This window comes from Canis lupus, chromosome 2 (assembly GCF_048164855.1).
Source record: "Canis lupus baileyi chromosome 2, mCanLup2.hap1, whole genome shotgun sequence".
Lineage (NCBI taxonomy): Eukaryota > Metazoa > Chordata > Mammalia > Carnivora > Canidae > Canis > Canis lupus.
Window position 1 is genome coordinate 73,775,001 of NC_132839.1, and position 20,794 is coordinate 73,795,794.

The following is a 20,794-nucleotide window of genomic DNA, read 5'->3' on the forward strand; positions in this document are numbered from 1 at the left end:
CAGAAATCAGCCTGCCTCGGTGGTGGTGGGGTTGCTGAACCACACAGCGAGAACATGGGCCCTGTGTAAAAAGCTCCCAGCCTCCCTGCGTACGGAAGACAGCACTGACCCAGAGCTGAGCAAAGGGCAGGCTACAACCCCTGCCACCTCTGAGCTGGGCCTTTCAGCCACAGCCCCATGTCATTCATGGTTGAAGTCCTGCTGCCGCAGGGCCACACAAGGTTGTTGCAGCGCAAGCCCACTCTGGCCACACTGTGAGTTGGAGAGAGCTTTGAAGCCATCAAGGAGGTGAGGAGAGGGCTTGTCACCAGCCCTCCTTTCTGATTCTGAGTTCCTCAATCAATTTTTGTCACGTGTTGTTTGCATTTGGTTTGGTAACTGGCTGGCAAATGTAGTTGGACCTGGAAGCAGAGACAAGACTGGGATGCCACTGTGAAGAAGTGTTTCAGACCCTCTGTTCATCATCACAGAATCCCAGCTTTGTGCCCACTTTGCAGATGGGAACACAGAGTCACTAGGGACTGAAATGAGTGGCTTGAATGCTGAGATGGGACTGCCTGTCTATGGCAGATTCCTCATTCTGTACCTCTTTAGGCCTCTGGATCTCTAGTATACTATTCTTTTGAATTAATCCTCATCCTAGCAGACATAAGAAGAGGAGGAGGAGGGGGAGGAATAAGTAACATTTGTTGAATGCAAAACACTCTAAGTGCCTCATCCTGTTTAATGTTAAAACCCCTACGGGTTGTGTGTGTGTGTGTGTGTGTGTGTGTGTGTGTGTATTCCTCTCTGCCAAAGAGAAAATTTGAAACACAAGAGGTTAACTGCCAAAGGTGACCCAAAGGAAGGACTCAAGCCCAAGCGGTCTGACCTCAATGACCAAACCTATATCCACTATGCTGTCTTTTCAGGCAGACACACCTGCCTCTAAATCCAGACTCTATCTCTGTGTTACTTGGGGCAAGTCACTTGACCACTCTGAACACTGTTTTCTTATCTGTAGAGTAAGGATAAAAATAGTGACTATCATTTAAGGATGGTATGAAAAGCAGCTAAATGAGGTTATTCAGGTGATGGGCTTTGCATGGTGCCTAGCATACAGGAAGAGCTCAATAAATGCCAAGTATAATTAGCAACAGAATTGTGGCCTTCAGGATTGATCCACTTCCTCTTTCCTTCCATAATGGCTATCCTCTTTCTAGTTACCACCTGCTGTTTACCTAAACAGAGCTTCCTTTTTGGCTCACTCGATGTGATTTGGCTGATCTGAGGCATCCTCCTCATACAGCCTCTCCCCTTTGGAGCTGCATGCAGGAGATCATGACAAGTCCATCAAGCACTTCCAGCACCATCAAGGATTTGTAAGGGCAGTGACAAAATCTGGGAGATAGATGGTATCATAGAGTTGTTTGTCACAAAAGGTAATGTACCCCAAAAGGGGCCACTGTAAAACAAGCCGCCCATGATGTATGTGTGCCCCAGGACATCTTAGAGAATGAGTTGACTTGGAGGAGTGAACAGAGGAAGATCACTCTGTGATGAGAAACATAGAGTTTGCAGAATCTCTACATATAATGGTTTTCAAACACGTCTGTGAATTCTTTGACACCTGGCACATCAAGAGGTGGAGTCTAATCCCTTACCCTTGAATATGGACTGGATTTAGTGACAACTGCGTGACTTCTAGGGCTGGATTATTAAGGGTGTTTTGCCGTGGCTCTCTGTCCGGATGCTTGGTCTTCAAATCCAGCGGCCATGGCAGGAGGAAGCCCAGTGACAATGGGGGCCCAGGGATAGGTGTTCTGGGCCTCAGCTCCAGTTGAAGTCCCCAAGAACAGACAGCCTTTGTGATGGCTCCAGCCCAGTCCACCATCTTTCTTCAAATTAGTGACAGATTCCCAGTAAGAATTGCCTCCTGAGCCCATAACCATAAATGATTGTTGCATTATGCCACTGAATTTGGAGCGATTCATTATACTGCAGTAAATAGCTGGACACTACAATTTATTTCACAAAGTTCTGCCTCTAGGTCACTGTTAGCTACTGAGAGCTCTATGTTACTATTGATTTTAGTTACTTTGGAACTATTATTTTAGCACTTACTTTCATGAGGTCTAATAATTTTTGTTAGGTACATATCAAATAGTTTCACAATCCACAGTGATCATTTTTATCAATTTATTTTTTTAAGATTTTATTTATTTATTTGTTTATTTGATAGAGAATAAGAGAGAGATAAAGAGAATAAGCAGGTAGAGCTGCAAGCAGAGGGAGAGGGAGAAGCAGGCTCCCTACTGAGCAAAGAGCCTGATGTGGGGTTCGATCCCAGGACCCTCAGATCGTGATCTGAGCTGAAGCCAGATGCTTAGCTGACTGAGCCAGCCAGGTGCCCTCATTTTATCAATTTATTTAAAAATAATTCTGAGGGATCCCTTGGTGGCGCAGCGGTTTGGCGCCTGCCTTTGGCCCAGGGCGCGATCCTGGAGACCCGGGATTGAATCCCACATCGGGCTCCAGGTGCATGGAGCTTGCTTCTCCCTCTGCCTGTGTCTCTGCCTCTCTCTCTCTCTCTGTGTGTGTGTGACTATCATAAATAAATTTTTAAAAATTTTAAAAAATTAAAAATAATTCTGTAATAAGAACTAGAGTCACTTTGTATGTTCCCCTGAGGAAGAAGCAGGTAGGCAGCCTTTCCTTGGAATAAACCTGAGATGACTTTTTTAGCTCCCTAAGCCATCACAAGTAGGGAAGCTTTAGGATGAATTGACCCTTGAAGCCCTCTTGGAAGAAGGACTGAAGCCAACAGAGAAGCAGAGCCCTGATTCCCCAGGCAGCCCCAGCATATTGGGCTGTGAAACAATAATGCAGAGGTTTTCTGTAAATCATCAGCCAACTGTGAAGTGTTTTCTAGGATTCAGTTTTGTTGTCAACACTCCTGGATATAAAGCTTCCAACCCTCAGCACCTACAACAAAAATGAGTATCTATATAAATATTAATACATATATATAAGCACACACATACACAGGGCCCCACTATCTTACCAATTGTGAGTCTTGAACAAATTAGTTAACCTTACAATCTCAGTTTTTTGTGTCTAAAATGGAGATAATACTTTCCTCATAGGATTATTGTAAAGTAAATGACTAGAGCAGACCAGGCTCAGTGAATATTAGTTATTAAAATAATTCACACACATAACACATATAGAAAAGAGATGGGAGAAATTGCACCAAACAGTTATTGTAGTTATCTCTGAGCCATAAGACTATGGATGCTTTTTATTTCCTTTCTTATAATCATATATTTTGAAGACATCCTATGTTTCATTAATTTTTTCATTATTTTTTTAAAAAATATTTTGATAAAAAAATAAATAAAAAATATTTTGATAGAAACTATTTTTTTAAATGAAGGTGGTTATTAGATGATAGGATTATGGATAACTTTCTTAATGTTTTAAATGTATTTTGTGTTTCGATTTTCTCAAATTGACTTAGTGGGATTTTTAGGTCTAGGAAAATACAGATGGAGGATGAATTTAGGCTCAGCCATGTGGTACAGATCCAAGATTTCATGGTTTCATTATCTCGTTAGATGGAGATTACTGAGGATTTCTGCAGTCATGGTCAACTTCTTGGAGATGGTAGAGTTCAAGGTTGAAACAGGAGAATGGGAGCCTTTTCCAGAGGACTAGTTCTACTCAGGTCTCATACACATACACATACAAACACATATGCATGCATACGCACACACAACTTTAGCTCTAACTACACCAGGTGCTGAGGGAAACAATCCCTATTTTCAAGAGTTTACTGCCAAAAAAAAAAAAAAAAAAAAAAGGTTTACTGCCTAATGGAGAAGGTATACACATAGAGAAGTAATTTTTCCATTTAATGCAGTAGATACTAATATAAATACGAGTGCAGGTTTTGATGGAAATGCAGGCAAAACATATTAGCCCATCCTGGGGTTCAGAACAACTTATTGGAAGTGAAGTTTCTTGAGCAAAGTCTTGAGGAATCTCTTAGGTCAGGCTGTTAAAGCAAAACGTCACAGACCAGGTGTCTTCAACAACAGACATTTATTTCTCACAGTTCTGAAAATGGGAAAGTCCAGGGTGAATGTGCCAGCAGATTCGGTGTTCCATGAGCACCCCTCTTCCTGGCTTGCACATAGCTGCTTTCTTGCTGTGTCCTCACATGAAGGAGAGAGAGAGGGCTCTGGTCTGTTTCTCTTCTAATAAGGGCTCTAATCCCATCATAGGAGCCCATGACCTCATCTAATCCAAAGGCCCACTTTCAAATACATTGAGGAATATAGCTTAGATATATGAATGGGGGGTGGGGGTGGGCATGACATTCTGTCTATAGCAAGAGAAGAGTCAATCCCAGGGATAGAAAGATGGGTGTTCGCAGAGGCTGGAATAGAAGAGTGAAAGGACATTGGTGTGTGCAATAAACAAGAAGAGTACTCTTCAAACCCTCCCTGCCCCATCTCACACACAGAATCCTTTCTTCAAACAAACAAACAAAAATCCCATGTGGGAGCTTAAAAGCTAAAATACATAAAATTGGGTTGGCTGTATAAGGGCCGTAATGAATATCTCTCCCCAGAGGAGGCCCATGAAACCTGTCCCCACAAGGCCCAAGATTCCAAGGGGAGTGGGAGGTAGGACAAATCGACTCTGCCAGAGCAACTGGTGGGGGCCAGGTCTTGGATGGCCTGATTTACTCTATCTTTGTAGAAATGCAGTGGGGCACCGAGGGGTTTTTCTCTGAGGAGCGTGTGCTCAGGGTTGTACTTTGGAAAAGGGAGTGGCAATATGTGAGGAAAGTGCCTTAATCTGGGGAAAAGACCATCGAGACTTGAACTAGGACAGGGATTGTGTCAAGAAGAGGGTAGGTTGTTGGAGCATCACTAACACTATTTTTCAGAAGATTATTTTCCACTAGGAAGTTTCATAGGAGGTCTGGCCACCTACATGGATGTCAGCCCATATGGGCACTCCCATGGCACATCATTCATACCAACCTCTTTCCAGCAGCCATTTACCCATCCAATCCCAATAGCCCACCTAAAGAGATGCCTGGTTTTGTGAGTGTGTGTGTGTGAGTGTGTGTGTGTGTGTGTGTGTGTGTGTGCTTAGAGAGAAAGATTGAGAGAATGCATACAAGTGAATGAGGAAGGGGCAGAGGGAAAAACAGAGAGGGAGAGAGAGACTCTCCGGCAGACTTGAAGCTCAGCACAGAGCCCACCATGGGTGGCTCTCGATCTCACAACCCTGAGATCATGACCTGATTTCAGTCAAGAGTTGAACGCTTGACTGAGCCACCCAGGTATCTCAAGATGCCTGTTTTAAACATAAGGGCAATGAGGTATGTAGCTGTGGTGGTTAATTCTGTGTCAACTTGGCCAGGCCAATATCTAGGGGCACCCGATATTTAATCAAGCCCTAGCCTGGACGTTGCTGGGAGGTATATTTTAGATGATATTAACTTTTAAATCAGTGGTCTTGAGGAAAGCAGATTACACCTCATCATGTGGCAGGCCTCGTACAATCAGTTAAAGGCCTTAGAGAAAGAAGAATGACTCCCCCAAGGAAGAGGGAATTCTGTCTGCAGTCTTTCCTGGGTCCCCAACTTGCCTGCCCATGCTGCAGATTTTGGACATGCCAGACTCCACAATTGTGTGAGCCAATTCCTTAAAATAAATCTCTTTCATATCTATATCCATCCATTTATCATCTATCTATCTTTCTATCTATCTATCCATCTATCTCTCTATCATCTATCTATATCTATTGGTTCTGTTTCTCTGGAGAATCCTGAAAAATACAGTGGCTTACCCCATTGACCAGATAGAGGCAGGAATAAAATGCTGATTTGTAACAACTTATTAATTCAAAAAAAAACTTATTAATTCAGCTTCACCACCCTTCCTTCCACAACAATGAGTTCAGAAGGTGGGGCAGGTGATGCTCTTACTCAGCATTCCTAAAGCAGACCTCTGATTACATCACCAGCCTGCTTAAAATTTTCAACGATTCTCCGTAGCCTGCCAATAAAGTCCCAATTACATGGTCTAATAATGGTCAAGGATCTCTGGACTCAACCTCCATTCCCTGTCTTACCTCTCACAACTTAAATTGATTATTGTGCACCAGATTTCACTCACTTCCCTGTAAGAAGATTGTATGTCCACATCCTTTGCCTTATGACTTATAGTCCCTCCACAGGAGGAGTGTAGATTCCTGCTGCACTGATTTCTGGGCTTCTCCACATAACTTGTTTTGCCCAATGAAATGCAATCAGACCAGACAATACCCATCCTAGCAATAACTTTAAATGCTTGTGTGATTTGGCTGAACTGAGGGCTGGTGGCCCCTAGGAAGGTGGGGAAGAAGAGTGCAGAACTCTCTCACGAAGATCGTTTTGCTTTTCAAGTATGAAGAATAACAGCTGCCCCTTCTAAAACTTTCTCAGAAATCCAGATTTTACACTCTGATGTAGTGTGAAATTGCTTCACTCTAAGCAGTGAGCAGCCTGTTGTTTCTTGAAGGTTTATTAAATCACTTATGATTCTGGATATTTACACTATAAACCAATAGATTTCTTTGAATCTTAGTGTTTTTTGAGGGGAAATCTCTTAAAATTATGCCTTGTTTTACTTTTACTGTGTAGTAGGGTAGGAAAAAATACCTCAACAGTGGATATCAACTCTTAATTGAATATAAAATGTCTTTTTTTTTAGGACGATAGTGTCATGGGTCTTTCGAGATGGAAAATAAGACCCTGAGACATGGGAGAACAGGTGTGGGGAAAATGAAATGGCAAAACTGTTCTGCTTTAGAAATAAATAAGAATTGGGGCAAAAGTGGGAGGCAGAGAGAGAGTGCAGAGATTGAAGGAAAGTGGAAAGAGAGAGAGGAGATTAAGCAAAGATCAAGAGGCTGGAATCCAGATTGGTTGAAGCACAGACCTGCAGTCTCCAAAAACGTGTTTTATTTTTTGTGTAGTAATAGAGTTCCAGCTGGGCACTTGATTGCCCGCTAGAGACTACACTTCCCAGGCTCCATTGTAACCAGTGTGATCACATGACTATGTGTTGCCAATGGCATGAGAATGGAAATGATGTATGCAATTGCTTGCTTAGAAGGAAATCCTTGGCCTCCATTTCCTCTTCTTCTCTACTCCCAATGGGCTATTTGTAAACATGGTTTGACTCAGCTTTGACCATGCAGATGAGGACACAGCCACTCCTAGAGGATGGCAAAGCAAAAAGATAGAAGGAGCTCTTGTTTGAGTGACAGCAGAGAGCAATGATGCCCTTCATCCTGGACGGCTATTCCTTTGGACCAAAGGAAGAATCTCATTGTTTCAGCAGCTTAGCCTAAATCTTAACTGATACAATGGTAAAATCACGAGGGGACTTTTGAAAAACAGAGATAACAATCATTCATTTTTTTAATTTACATTTTTCAGTGTTCTAAACCCCTCATCTTTTGACTTTTGGCAAAATGTGTTACTTACATAAAGGCCTATATAAGTAAGAAGCTTGTATAGAAATCAAGGAGAGGGTCTCGTATCTGGGCCGACAGAGCACAGTCAAGAATGAGAATGTGTGCAAGATGGTTTATAGACTGAAATAACCCCATAGAAGTAGGAGCTAAAGGACAACCTGAAAATGTGAGCTCACCTGAATTCACAGGTATCTCAGGGAAGGCCTGGATATAGAATGGAAGGATGTTTCAATGCAATCTAGATCTTAGGGATCAGGATAAGTCCAATGAACACTTGGACCAAAACAGTGATTAATCCAAAAAGGCAGGAATATCTCTGATGAGAGTGATGTGAAAAAGCCTGGAATATAAATTCTAGAGTCAGATGGCATGTGTCTCAATGTCTATTCTACTGCCTATAACTATGTGACTTCAAGGAAGTCACTTAAAATCTAAGCCTCAGTTTCCTTATCTATAAATTAGATATAATAATAGCTGCCTCATAGTGTTATCATAAGGAATTGAAAGGAATATTGTACATAAAGCATTCAGCAGATTGTGGGACATATAATGAGAAGCCAACACATACTAGCTTTTACTACTACTATTAATTTTTTCACAATATTAATATGAGATCCTATTATTCAAGTCAAGGAAAATCATTAACTTTGAGAATCCTTTGGTGGAGTCAGGGGCTCAAATGTTTCTGACTTGACCTGAGGAAAGTGGGTGGGAGAAGGGTGTCACTCCAGCATTCAAGGTGTACCCGACCAAGTATCAGTAGCTCCATTGTGCGGATGAGAAATAAAGTTGAGAAAGGTGTCTCATTTGAGTTCAAAGGCATTTTTGCAAAGCCAGGCTGAGAAAACAAGAACACTTCTCCTGTAGTTTCCACTGCCCTGGAGCCTACCCTCTCTTCCTTCCCACTGTGTCCCCGTTTCAGTAAGCCACCTACCACCCCTCAAGGAACTCAGGCAGGAAAGCAACAGTTCTGTACTTCCTGTTTTCCTTCACCCCCTACTACTAATCAGTCCTCACTATTTCATCTCCAGAGTTCTCTCAAATCCATCCACTTCTTTGTCCTGCCTCTGCCAGCAGCCTCCTTCAAACCACCCACCGTGGCTTCTTCATTGCTGTCCACACTTGCATTCTTCATTTTCCTCTCCTCTCAGCAGCCACAGAGATTTTTAAAAATCCAGATGTAATTACTCCTGGCCCTGCTTCCCATTGGCTTCCTGCTGCCCCAGGATGAAATCCAAGCAGCCCACTTTCTTTGGGTCAACATATAATATGCCCGTCCCCTGCCTAGTTCTCTTGAAACTCACACCACCAGTTTTTCTGTTTATAGAGCAGAGCTCCCAGCCTTTGAATGCTGTTTCCTCTACCTGAGCAGTTTTCTTCTCTCCCTCCCCTCATTTAACTAACTCATTCATCCAAAAACATTTTTATCAAGCTCCTACTATATGCTAAGTCCTACTGTAAGCCATAGAGGTAAATAACCTCTTCTGTCCTATGAACCTTATCTGCAATCTGGTGAAATCTATGGACCCTTTTCTGAGACTAATGGTTTTTTGTTTTGTTTTTTGTTTGTTTTTAAGGATGATGATGTTTTATTTAAGTATCAATTTTTATCATTGTTTTCTTATTTCACTTGAACCTCACCATAAGCCTATGGTTAGATAAACTAGATATTGTGCCCCTCTTTTCCCCAACATATTACAAACAAAGTTGAAAAGAATATTACAGTGAACACTGTAATAGGCAGATTAATGCCACCCCCCCACAAAGAAGTCCATGCTTTAACCTCTAGAACCTGTAAATATGCTATGTTATATGGCAAAAAGACTTTACAAATAGAATTAAGGACTTAAATATAGGGAGATTATCCCTATAGGAAGATTATCCTGAGTCCAATGTAATCACATGAGTCCTAAAAGGGGGAAGAGGAAGGTAAGAGGAAGAAAAGGTAAAAGATAATTTGAAACATGGAGGACCTGACCCACCATTGCTGGTGGTGAAGATGGAGAAGAGAACTGTTATGGTTGAATTGTGTCCCAGGCTAATGCTTTCTAAATACATAAAATAAATATGGAGGATTACAAAAGAAACCAAATGTACTGAAATAGTTACCAAAATCTTTTTAAATTGTGATATAGTAGTATATCTGTTATTTTATGATTGCATTAAATAACAAAATCTAGCAATGGGTCTAAATAATATAATCTCCTAGTAGTGATCAGTATAAATGGTATTTTAAGAGATCTGTGAAACAGTAGTATGTGACAAAGTCTCAAGGACAGCTCATACCACTGTGGTTTGTTGCCTACATTCACAATGGAATGAAATGCTAAATTTCAGTTAGATGTTAGTAAAAATAAAGATGTCATTTTTTTTCCTATCCAAATTCATAGAGCCCAGTTCTATCCACAGACTCCAGAGAGTCCCCTAGATCAGATTAAACCTGGGGAATATAGTAAGAAACACAGGAGCTTATGTTCAAGTGGCAGGGGGTGGGGGGAGGCTGATAATCCAATAACTTCAGATTGTGCTGAGTTGTTTAAAGACAATAAAATGACTTCAGATTATAATGAATTGTTGAAAAAAAATCAATAAAGTGGGCACCTGAGTGGCTCAGTCGATTAAGTGTCTACCTTCAGCTCGGGTCATGATCCCAGGGTTCTGGGATCAAGTCCTGCATTGGCTCACTGCCCAGGGGAGAGCTTGCTGCTCCCCCTGCTTGTGCTCTCTCTGTCAAATAAAAAATAAAAATCAATAAAGTGAAAAAAAAGTAAAAAAAAAAAATCAATAAAGTGATAGGGATTAACCAGCAACTAGGGTGCCTGATGAGAGTGATGTGAAAAAGCCTTCTTTTTCAGCTGAACCCCAAAGAGAAGGATCTGGTCTGAGAAGAAGCCAACCAAGAGGTGCCACAAAGGGAGTGGACAGTGAGAGCCTGGCCCAGCCTGGCAGACAAGGGATATGAAATCGGGGAAGTACATACACATCAGTCTTAAAAGGCCAGAGTAGGAAGACCTTGAACTCCTGCTTCAGTTCCCTCCTCTTGAATATCAGGATGGCATTGAGACCAGCACCTGGGGGCTGCTATAGAAGCCCTTGAGATCATGTGAGTGAAAGGCCTGGTAGACAAGCACACTATGGAAGTTTCCCACAGATCCCACCCCATCTCATTCAACCCCATGGGTGTATACAGTTGGAGTCCCCATTCCTCTGAGAGGTTGGTTAGATCATTTGCTTAAGGTCACATAGGTGGTTTAGGACAAAGCCGGAATTCAGACGAAGCTATCTGACCCTTTTCTCTTTCTTCTCTAGGGAGAAAGCACGAGTTCTTTCATATCAAGCTCACCCAGCTCTCTGGTGGTTCCCAGGACACAACCTGTCTGTGATCCTTTCCCCCTTGACAGAGCAGCATCTCCCAGGAGGAGAGATGAAAAATCCAAATGCTGCAACTAAACGCTGCCAGGACTGAGGGAAGCCACTTAGCCCTAATTTCCTTACTGTTAAAACCAGCATAACCATGGCAACACACTCCAGGGCTTTTATTAAAGAATCTGACTGTGAAAATCAGCCTAAATCAATGGAAGGAGGAGAAGTGCTCCGTGTTTTACACACACACACTGGTTGCCATCAGCCTCAGCACCCTGAGATGCTAAAAGCATCCTCCCTGCAGAGGAACCCGCCCCCCCCCCCCCCGGGGGCCTCCCATCCTTTTCTAAGAGCACAAGCTCCAATGAGCACTTCCCGAGAGACATTTCTCTCCCGTAGCAGATAAGGGTCCAGATAAGGGGTCGGGCATATGCTATATTCACTTTTCTAAAACAGCCCAAATGCAGCCAGATAGTGTCTCCTGTCCAATGTGGAGGAGCTGAGAGAGAGAACCAGGCAGAGGGTGAGGTTGGGTCCAACCTTCTCTGTTTTCACCCTCTTGTTTTTCTCCGCCTTTTGCCATTTCTCCAACAACCTGACCTCAGAGCCTTCCTCTCTCGATGCCTCTGGAGATGTCCTTCGGTTGGTGCTTTGGCCTCAAGAGTGTGGAAAATCTGTTCTTCCAGCTTCATCCAGGTGTGTCTGGACAGGAGGAGCCCTGCCTCCACCTGCTGCAGAAATGAGAGGGATGAGAAAAAGCATCAGCAGCTCTGTGGCCCCCATCCAATTCACTAAGACCTCACTGGATTGGGGGACACACCAGGGCCCTGTGGGGGGCCAGGAGCAAAGCTCAGGCCATGCACCATGACCAGTCTAGTTTACCAAGAGGTGCATCTTCCCACTTCCTACCCCTTTTATTTCACTGTCACCAGCAGGCCAGAGGGTGCCCCAGAAATGACAGAGGTGAACTTTCTACTGAGTCTTCCTATGGCCCACCCATGTGCTGAGCACATTCACCTCATTTAAACTTAATAAAATTCTGAGGTGGGTACTATTATGACCTCGTCCAGGACAGGAAACTGATATCTAGAAAGTTTAATCCCTTGCCCCAGTTCACTTGGGGGTTTTGACCTTGGGTCATCTGACTCCACGGTTCTTACTTCCCCAGACACTGTTGCCCAGTCAAAGGATGGGGCTGGATGGTGAGATGGTGATTAGGCCAGAGTTAATTCTGGGCCTAGAACTGATTTGTCAAAATGAAATGACACGGGCAATGTTGTGTCATGGGGACTCTTAACACATATACCGTAAAATGGTCACAGATTTTTGTGACTGGAAAGTATTAACTGCCCCTTGGCTTGCCACAGTATCTCATGGAAACGAGGCTCTGACTGACTCATGCGTTCGGCAGATGCCTAATGCTGGCAGCAAGCTCCTCTTTTGATGTGGCTTCCCTCTCAAACTTATCATGCCAAACTGCTAGAGAAAAAGAAAATTCATTCCACGGGACTAAGTTCCTACTCATCTTGGCTGCAGCACATAGGGAGGAGAGAGCAAAGAAAATGAAAAAGAGCAAGTGGGTGAGCTTGTAGCAGTAGCTCGCAAGGAAGCTGGGCTTCCCCAACCCGCACAACCTGACAATCTGCCTCTCTGTGCTCAACAGATGGAAACTGTGTCCTGAGGTGAATGGTTCCCCTCAAGCTGTCTTCACAACAAAACAGACCCTGAGCCCTACCAGAGGGAGGAGGAAAAAAAGACCAAAAACACTGTGAATTAAGAAATTTGTCAGAAGAAAAGGGGGGACCACTCGCTGAGTTTGCTCTCTCGGCCTCTCACCAAGGACCTCAGGACCTGGAGTCTTCCTCAGCCTTGGGCTATAGGCTGCTCACTTCCCTCTCTGGGCCTCATGTTTTCCTCAGAGACGGCAGCTCCCCATCCCCCTCGGCAGGCCTGCAGCTTCGTGCACTTGCTTTCCCAGCACCAACACAGCACCCCCTACATAGTGGGTGCTCAGACCCCTTTTGGTGAGTACATTCGTGAAATTCTGAGACCCAGAATTCTCCCTGAGACCAGGTTCTGAGAACCTCTGGAGGTTGCCTCCAGAGTCCTTTGGAATCAAACCCATTTTCTCCTGGGAAGCATAGCTCTCAGCTTAGGAAAGTACAGGTGCCACAATGTGGGAACAGAAGCTACAGTGAGATCAGAGCAGATGATATCTAGAGAACCTCCTAAAAGGAAAAGTATGTGTCAAAATATAATGGGTAATTTTGCAATGTGATAGAAAGTGTTGTTCCACGTTTTCAACCCCAGCTTTTATTTGGGTTAAAAACTTTTCTGTTTCCTTTGCCTGAGTCTGAGACTTACATCCTGGCTTAGATACTTATGCTGTACATGTATGTGTGTATATGTATGTCTAAGTCTGTATATATGCATATATGTACACTCTGATCATAATCACAGCACCGTTGAGGCCTCTGAGGTGATCCCCCAATAAATAACATTTCTCTTCCCTATCCAGATTCTGAACAAGTTAAGAAGTAAAATAGAAGAAAAAAGCCAGAGGCCAGGATGTCACCCTTATTACTGATAAAGCTGGATAGGAAGGCATAGGTTGGTGTAAGAGTTAAACAAGCTGGCTTCCTGAACCCCAGAATCAGGTAGATTTCCCACCCGTTCTCAACAGTGCTCTCCAGGGTCAGGGGGTGAGAGAGGGCAGCCCAGGGAGACCTGCTCTATGAGGATTTTCAACATGAAATATCACAGGAGAACACACGCCATCCCTGACCAGGCCTGGCCCCAAAAGAATAAAAAAAATTTTTTATTAGTTCTTTTCTTTATTAGTTCTTTTCTCTATTAGTTCTTTTCAACTATACCTGGTTGTTTTCCCCATATTTACTGATAAAAGAAAGAGAGACCCAAAGTTATATTAACCAAGCTTCCCTCACAAGAAGGAAGCATCAGAAGTGGGAAAGAAGTGTCCCCCACTAAGATGCAAATGTAGCACTTGATCATTTGAATTAAATGTCTGTTTACATACTGTCTCCCTCTTAAGATCATAAGCCCCTTGAGGGAAGGAGTTATGTTTTATTTATCTTCCTTTGTGGAAACCTTGTACTTAGAAGGCATGCAAATGTTTGCTGAATGAATATGGACCTGGAGTCTAAATAGCCTTATGTTCAAATCTTCTTAGCCAATTACTATGAAAACTGAGCAGTGTTTTACACAGAAGTTGCAAATGGATAGCCCACAAACTACATCCAGCTCAGACATGATTTCTTTGGCCCACAGGGTATTGGTCCACCAGTGTCTTAAAAGTTTGTAAATAAGTTAATAATACGTAAAACTCAGGAAATTTCATATAAAGATCTGGATTTCTGGCTTCTTCTCAAAGCTTGGAAGACTTGATTTGGTAGATGATTGCAAAAATAGCCTCAATTTTTCATCCTTCCTCTTTTCCATACACTTTGCAATGCCACTTTATAGTTCTTCCCATAAAGGGTTGGAATCTCTATCTCCATGCTCTTTCTCTGGCTTAGCCTTGTGACTTACCCTGGTCATAGAATATGACAGAAATGACAGTGAATCAGTTCTGAGTTTGGACCTGCAAGGACTTGTTTACTTCTCTCTTTTTTTTGGAAACCTGCTAAGACCCCATGTGAACAAGCTTGGACTAGCCTACTGGCCTATGAGAGATCGTACTGAACAAAGACAAGTTGTCTCAGTTGTGCCAGCCAAGGCCCGAGACATGGGAGAGGGCCTTTCTGAGATGAGCAAAGCCAGCCCACAGCCAACCCACCAGCTGACAGCACATGCATGAGTGACTCCATCCAAGACCAGAAGAACCACCCACCTGATCCACAGATTTTGGACAATAATAAAAGATTATTGTTTCAAGCCACTGAACAAATTACCATTTGTTACATAGTAGTAGCTGACTGATATACCTGGCCACATCAGACCAGCTGTCCCTCTTGGCAATACTTAGGTGGGGTGAGCAACCCCTTGAATGAGGCATGAGTTTTGCATCGCCCCACTGTTCCTACCACTGTTCGCTATTATCTCTCTCACCCAGTAGCTGAGTGATAGAGGACAGTAATTACCATTGTTGAGTGGTTGTTTTCCTCATCATTGTGTTAAGAACAAACTAAAATAGTTCTTATAATCAAGACTATCAATAGAGATTAAGAGAGCTACATATTCTAAGCAGAATGAGAGAAAGACAAAATATCTTCTTACGCTAACTACCCTAACTCCGTATATGAACCTCTCAGTGTGAGCCCTTGATTCAACACCTCCCAGCTTCAGTGTTGTCTGTAAAATGAAGTTAAGGACACATGCCTCAGAGGATTCTTTAAGAATTGAGTTCAGTTTAGCAGAATAGCATAGTGGTTTAGCAATATGCTCTGGAACTAGACTGCCAGGGTTTAAATCCCAGATTTCCCACTAACTAAATCTTTGCATGGTGCCAGATGGATGCAAACTGCTTCTGATAGATGAATAATAAAGCTACTTTAGCCTCTTTCATCTGTAAAAATTACTTCTAATCTGTACCTTGTTCTAGTAAATTCCTATCAAAGCCAATGGTAAAGACTATTACTTTAGAACTACCCTGAGAACTAATAGGGACCAAAACAATGTCAATTTGCTGAGAATTAAATAATTTTATAAGAATTATGAAATATTTATGTCTGTGATCAAAGGATAAATACCTTCTGAAAATACCCCAGAGAAATAATGTAAAGGCAAAAACACTTAGATATTTACAGCATCCACTTAGGCCATGGAATATTCAGCTACAGAATAAATATCACCACGAAAAAACATAGAAATTTGTTCAGAAAATAATGTTAAGTAAAAAACATATGTATACAAAATAGCATAAATATGTCAATTGCAATTCTACAAAAATATAACTACACATTGAAAATGATTGGAAAAGAATATTGTATAATACAAGTGTTCTAAGTTCATAAGATTTTAATAATAATAATTTTAATTACTTGTTAAAAATTAGCAAATATACTGTAACTATAAATTTTGGAAAATGTAGATCATTATACTATATTATTATAAAAAGTGTAAGTATTAATAAGCCGTTACTCAAAATGGAGCATAGTCTATTTTATATTTGTATTTGTCAATAAAATTAAATGATTATCAGTAGACATAAGAATAAGCTATTATATAAGCAAATAATTTTGTTTTCTTAAAACCTGCAATCTGAATGCTTATACTCAGGATCTCTCCCTCACTCCCACTCCCACTCCCAAACCCACATCCACCCCTCCTTATCATTAAAAAACCAAACGGAACAAAACCAAATTCCAACACTTCTAGCTCCAGACCAGATGGTATGAGGGGAAGTGAGCACAGGTGTCATTCTTGTCACTTACTCTGTAGTGAGGACAGGTCAGGGTGTTCAGCCTCAGCCAACCAGGTAGGACAGGCTGACCCCAGTTCTCCTAGTTGGGAGTTGTCTGATAGAACATCCACTGTCATCGTGTCTCAGTTCCACTTAGCATTGCAGTATAATGGGTTTCCTTTGTAGTCCTATGTATTTCATTCTATGCATTTTAAATCATTTTTTTTGTTGTTGTTGTTAAAAAAAGAACACTTCTTTATGCCTAAGAATCACTTAGCACTGTGGGAGGCAACCTCTCTTAATACCCTACCCTCCACCTTCAGATCCTCGTAATTCTTCCAAGTAACTTTTACAAGCAGTCAGGATCACACTTGGAGGCTCATTGATTTTATCTTGGAGAAGTTTTAGTTCTGGAAACTAAGCTTTTAAAAATGAATTAGGCCTGTCAAACTTGCTCCTCATCAAGCAGAAAGGATCAACCCTTTAATAATGTAATTTTCTCCACCTAAACTTATGGAGAACCTGAGATCTAGAACAGCAGTAACTCAACTAACCAAGGACCAAAAGGCCTTTCAAAAAAATCCAATTTATGACACAGGGGAGTGACTGCAGCTGTGATTTGTGGAGGGGCACAGTGCTTTGAATAAACTTCCAGCATATCCCACTCCTATGAAAAGGAAGATCTTCCTCTTTCTGGATGCTACCACTGAGTGCAAGCCCCTCCATCCACCCTGAAATTCTTTCAGAGGAGGACTAGAATGCATTTGTGATTTACGTTAACAATGGAAGGAGGAGCTACTAACTCAAGACAGCCTCACTGATGAGCTTCCTATACCTTGCCAGTTGCATATGGACTCTGGTTTCCCTTCTGTAAAGTAGGTTGATTCTTTTTGCCCTTTCCTACTTCACAGGTGGCGGGGTGATGGTGGGGAGAGCAGCTAATGAATGCCTGCTATGTCCCAGACCCTATGCTAAGCTCTTAACACGCATTTATCTCACTTAATCCCCACAAAAACTTGTAAGAAAGATATTTGCATTATCCCCAGTTGATACTGGGGAAAAAAAAAAAAAAAACAAGGATCCTGAGAAGCCACATAATTTGCCTTTGGTCACACAGCTAACAAATGGCTATGATGAAAGAACATAAACTCAGAATCATCTGCTGATGCTAAAACCTGGCTTTTAACCTCTGTACCACATATCCTTGATGCAAATTTATAAGACCTCGAACTCATAACACAGAGAACAAACTGGTAATTGCCAGAGAGGTGGTGGGTGGGGGACCAGAGACATAGGTGAGAGCGATTTCTTTTTTAAAGATTTTATTTATTCATGAAACACAGAGAGAGAGAGGTAGACATAGGCAGAGGCTGAAGCAGGCTCCCTGTGGGGAGCCCAATGCAGAACACAATCCCAGGACCCAGGGATCACGATCTGAGCCTAAGGCAGACACTCAACCACTGAGCCACCCAGGTGTCCCAATGAGAGGGATTAAGAGGTATAAGCTTCCAGTTATAGAATATGTCCATCACAAGGACAGCAAGTACAACACAAAGAGTATAGTCAAAAATATGGTAATAACATCATATGGTGACAGATGGTGGCTATACTTATCGTAGTGAGCTTTAAGTCATGTATAGAATTGTCCAATCAATATTATACACCTGAAACATTGGATATCAACTATATTTCAATAATACATTTTTTAAATCATAGAAAATCACATTAAATATTCAAAAAGCTTGGATGAGACATTAGAAGAGTAATGAAAACACAGTTTCATGTTATTATCCTTTGGATGTAGTATTGAGCTCCAAAATAAACTTCATTTCCAAAACATTCTTTCCTACTTGTGGAGAAAAAAACAAAGGCTTTTAAAAAAAAAAATTGTTTTCAACCCACAGACCTTGCAGTGGTACTATACCAGCTCAGAGCACCCGAAGAGATATATAGAGACGAGTCACCTCCTTTTATAATTGAAGACACTGCAGCTAGGAGAGCAGAGGGTCATGGTAAAGCCACAGGGGATCCGGTCCAAGCCCGATTTTGCTAGGCCTCACTTAGTTCTCCCCTGGCCTCTTCTACAGAGCTTTAAACTCTGTTTTGATGGTTCTTGGAAGCCCTGAAAAATTTACCTGTTCCTCTCCCTCCCGGTCTCCCTCCCTGTCCCCCCTACCCCCCATCAACCACATCTTTGGGCCCTCGGTCATCTCAAGCTGTCTGTACTTGCTGGGCTGTCTGCTTCACAGAGCTCTGCAGTAAGGTGCAGGAAGGGCTGCAGGTGTGAGCTCTAATTATATGGTGAGAGACACCCCCAGACCCCAGCTATTCTCAGCTCACCACACTCCAGGTAGTCTCATCACTCTGCTGCAGAGTGGCTCCCCACATATGAAGACAACAGCAACTGATGTCTGCAGAATGAATCTCCAGCCTTTGCATAGATTCGGTAGCAAAGCACTAAGATATATAACTGAACAAAATAATGAGCTCTATGGAAATATAGCTGATGAAAGCCCCATTCTTTAACATTTCAGCTAGACCCAAATGGAAAAATCCTCTATGGAACACTCCACTCAAGCTTTTGCCAATCCCTTTTGGATGAAACTGCTCTAGATAAGGTCACTGCTACATTTAATAGATCAATGGGCAAATTTTCAGTTCTCTTCCACTTGAATATCAGTGACATTTGACACAACTGAAGAAGGATCAGTGCCCAGATAATGATTTCACATATCTGAGAGATTCATCAATGCCCTGGTGACAAATTTTTGGTAGTTAACACCAAAGGAGACCAGCATTTTTTGTAGCTGTTGAATATATATTTGTGTTCAAGTTAACTGTGTATAGGTTCCTCTGTGAAATAAGTTCAGTTCTTCTCAATTTAGCTTTTTTTTTTTAAGATTTTAAGTAATCTCTACATCCAACATGGGCCTCGAACTCACCACTCTAAGATCAAGAGTCAAATGCTCTACCAACTGAGCCAGCCAGATGTCCCTCAACTTAGCTTTTTTACTGTCTTTTGGAAGTACTAAATCTCTCAAATTGCATAAATCTGTTAGAAATCTGTTAACCCTAAGAAGATATATTATTATCAACTGCTGTCCACATCCTTGCAACTTGGGGATGCATCAGGAATTGCATAGGCTCCTGGTTAAGGCCACAGATTTTACTGAAGCCTTCTGGAACCTCACTGCCCAGGCTCAAATTTGGCTCTAATGCTTACCAGCTTAGAGAGCAAGAGAAATATAAAATGTTCAAGGCTATCAGGAGCAGTTGCATAAGATTCTCACTGCATAAAAATGCTCAGCCAAGGGAAGAGTAGCCTCCATCTTGTCCATGCTCCTCTCACCAAGCCCTGTGTCCAGTTGCAAGGTTATTTCTGCCTGAAAGAAGGGCCTTTGCTTGCAGGGGTGTGTGCCCAAGAAATGTGTCTTTTCAGAGGAAATGATTTTTTTTCTAGTTTGCACGAAGTTGCCTAATGACTGGGTTCTCTAACTGCAACTCTGAAATTGGGTCTTTGTCTTCAATATAATTGGTCGTGAGATCAGTTAGATACAGAACCCTAACACCTAGAACACTGCCTGGCACAGAGCACTCAATAAATATCTGTTGAGTGAATGAAAATAAAAGTCTGAGAACAAGATGTAAGTGCTGAATGTTGTGGAATATAGCAGTATTTCTCAAAGTGTGATCCAGGAGCCCTGGAGCTTTCCAAGACTCTCTTCAGGAACCAGAAGGTCCAAACTATTTTTATAATAATACTAAAGCCTTACTTGCCTATTTCTCTCCTTTTCTACAATGTTCAGAGTTCACTGATACGGTTTCAGATTCCACATTGCAACTAACTTTTAAGAAATTATAACATCCATTTTTAGAGTACTACTAAAAAAACTATCCACAATTATCTAGAACGGCCTTTAAAGTACTTCTCTTTGTTCTAACTACATACATGTGTGAAGCTGAATTTTCTCCATAAATTGCATTCAAAGCCACACATTGCAAATTGCACCTGATTGAATACAGAAGCAGATATGAGATCCAGGTAAGTTAGACATTAAAGCAATTTTCAAAAACATAAAACAATGGTACCTTGCTCACTAAAATTTTTTATTTAGGAAAATAGAGTGATTTTTCATTTAAGAATGTGTCATGATGTTAACATTTGATGTATTACTATTATTACTTCAAATGAATTAATAGACAAATATTTTGTCATTTATCCATTATAATTTTAATTTGGTTAATATTAATAGCTACTACCACTCATATCAACAAAAACTCTTTAGGTTTTCTAATGATTTTTAAGAGTGTAAAGTGGTCCCAAGACCAGAAAGTTTGAGAACTGCAGAAATGAAGCAAACTAGATGATCAGATCAGTTGAGGAACTTTGTAAAAATACAGATTTTGGACCCCATCCCCCTAGGTTCTGATTCAGCTGAGCTGGGATAGAGCTCTACGAATCTGTGTTTTGTAAGAACCCCCCAGCAATTGTGATCATCAGTTACTGGTAGAAATAATACACACAATAGAAGTTTGGGGAGTTACAGT

General features: G+C 41.7%; 1 long non-coding RNA gene across 2 annotated transcripts; it reads left to right on the top strand.

Moving 5' to 3' along the window:
- On the top strand, positions 1-15,994 carry LOC140610509 (uncharacterized). Of its 2 annotated transcripts, XR_012012139.1 has the most exons (5): positions 1-288; positions 10,377-10,624; positions 11,490-11,580; positions 12,548-12,908; positions 14,533-15,994. It is a non-coding gene; the product is annotated as an uncharacterized lncRNA (long non-coding RNA). The 2 variants fall into 2 exon arrangements; XR_012012138.1 differs by lacking the exons at positions 1-288; positions 10,377-10,624 and having other exon boundaries at positions 11,239-11,580.
- Positions 15,995-20,794: the final 4,800 nt, after the last annotated feature.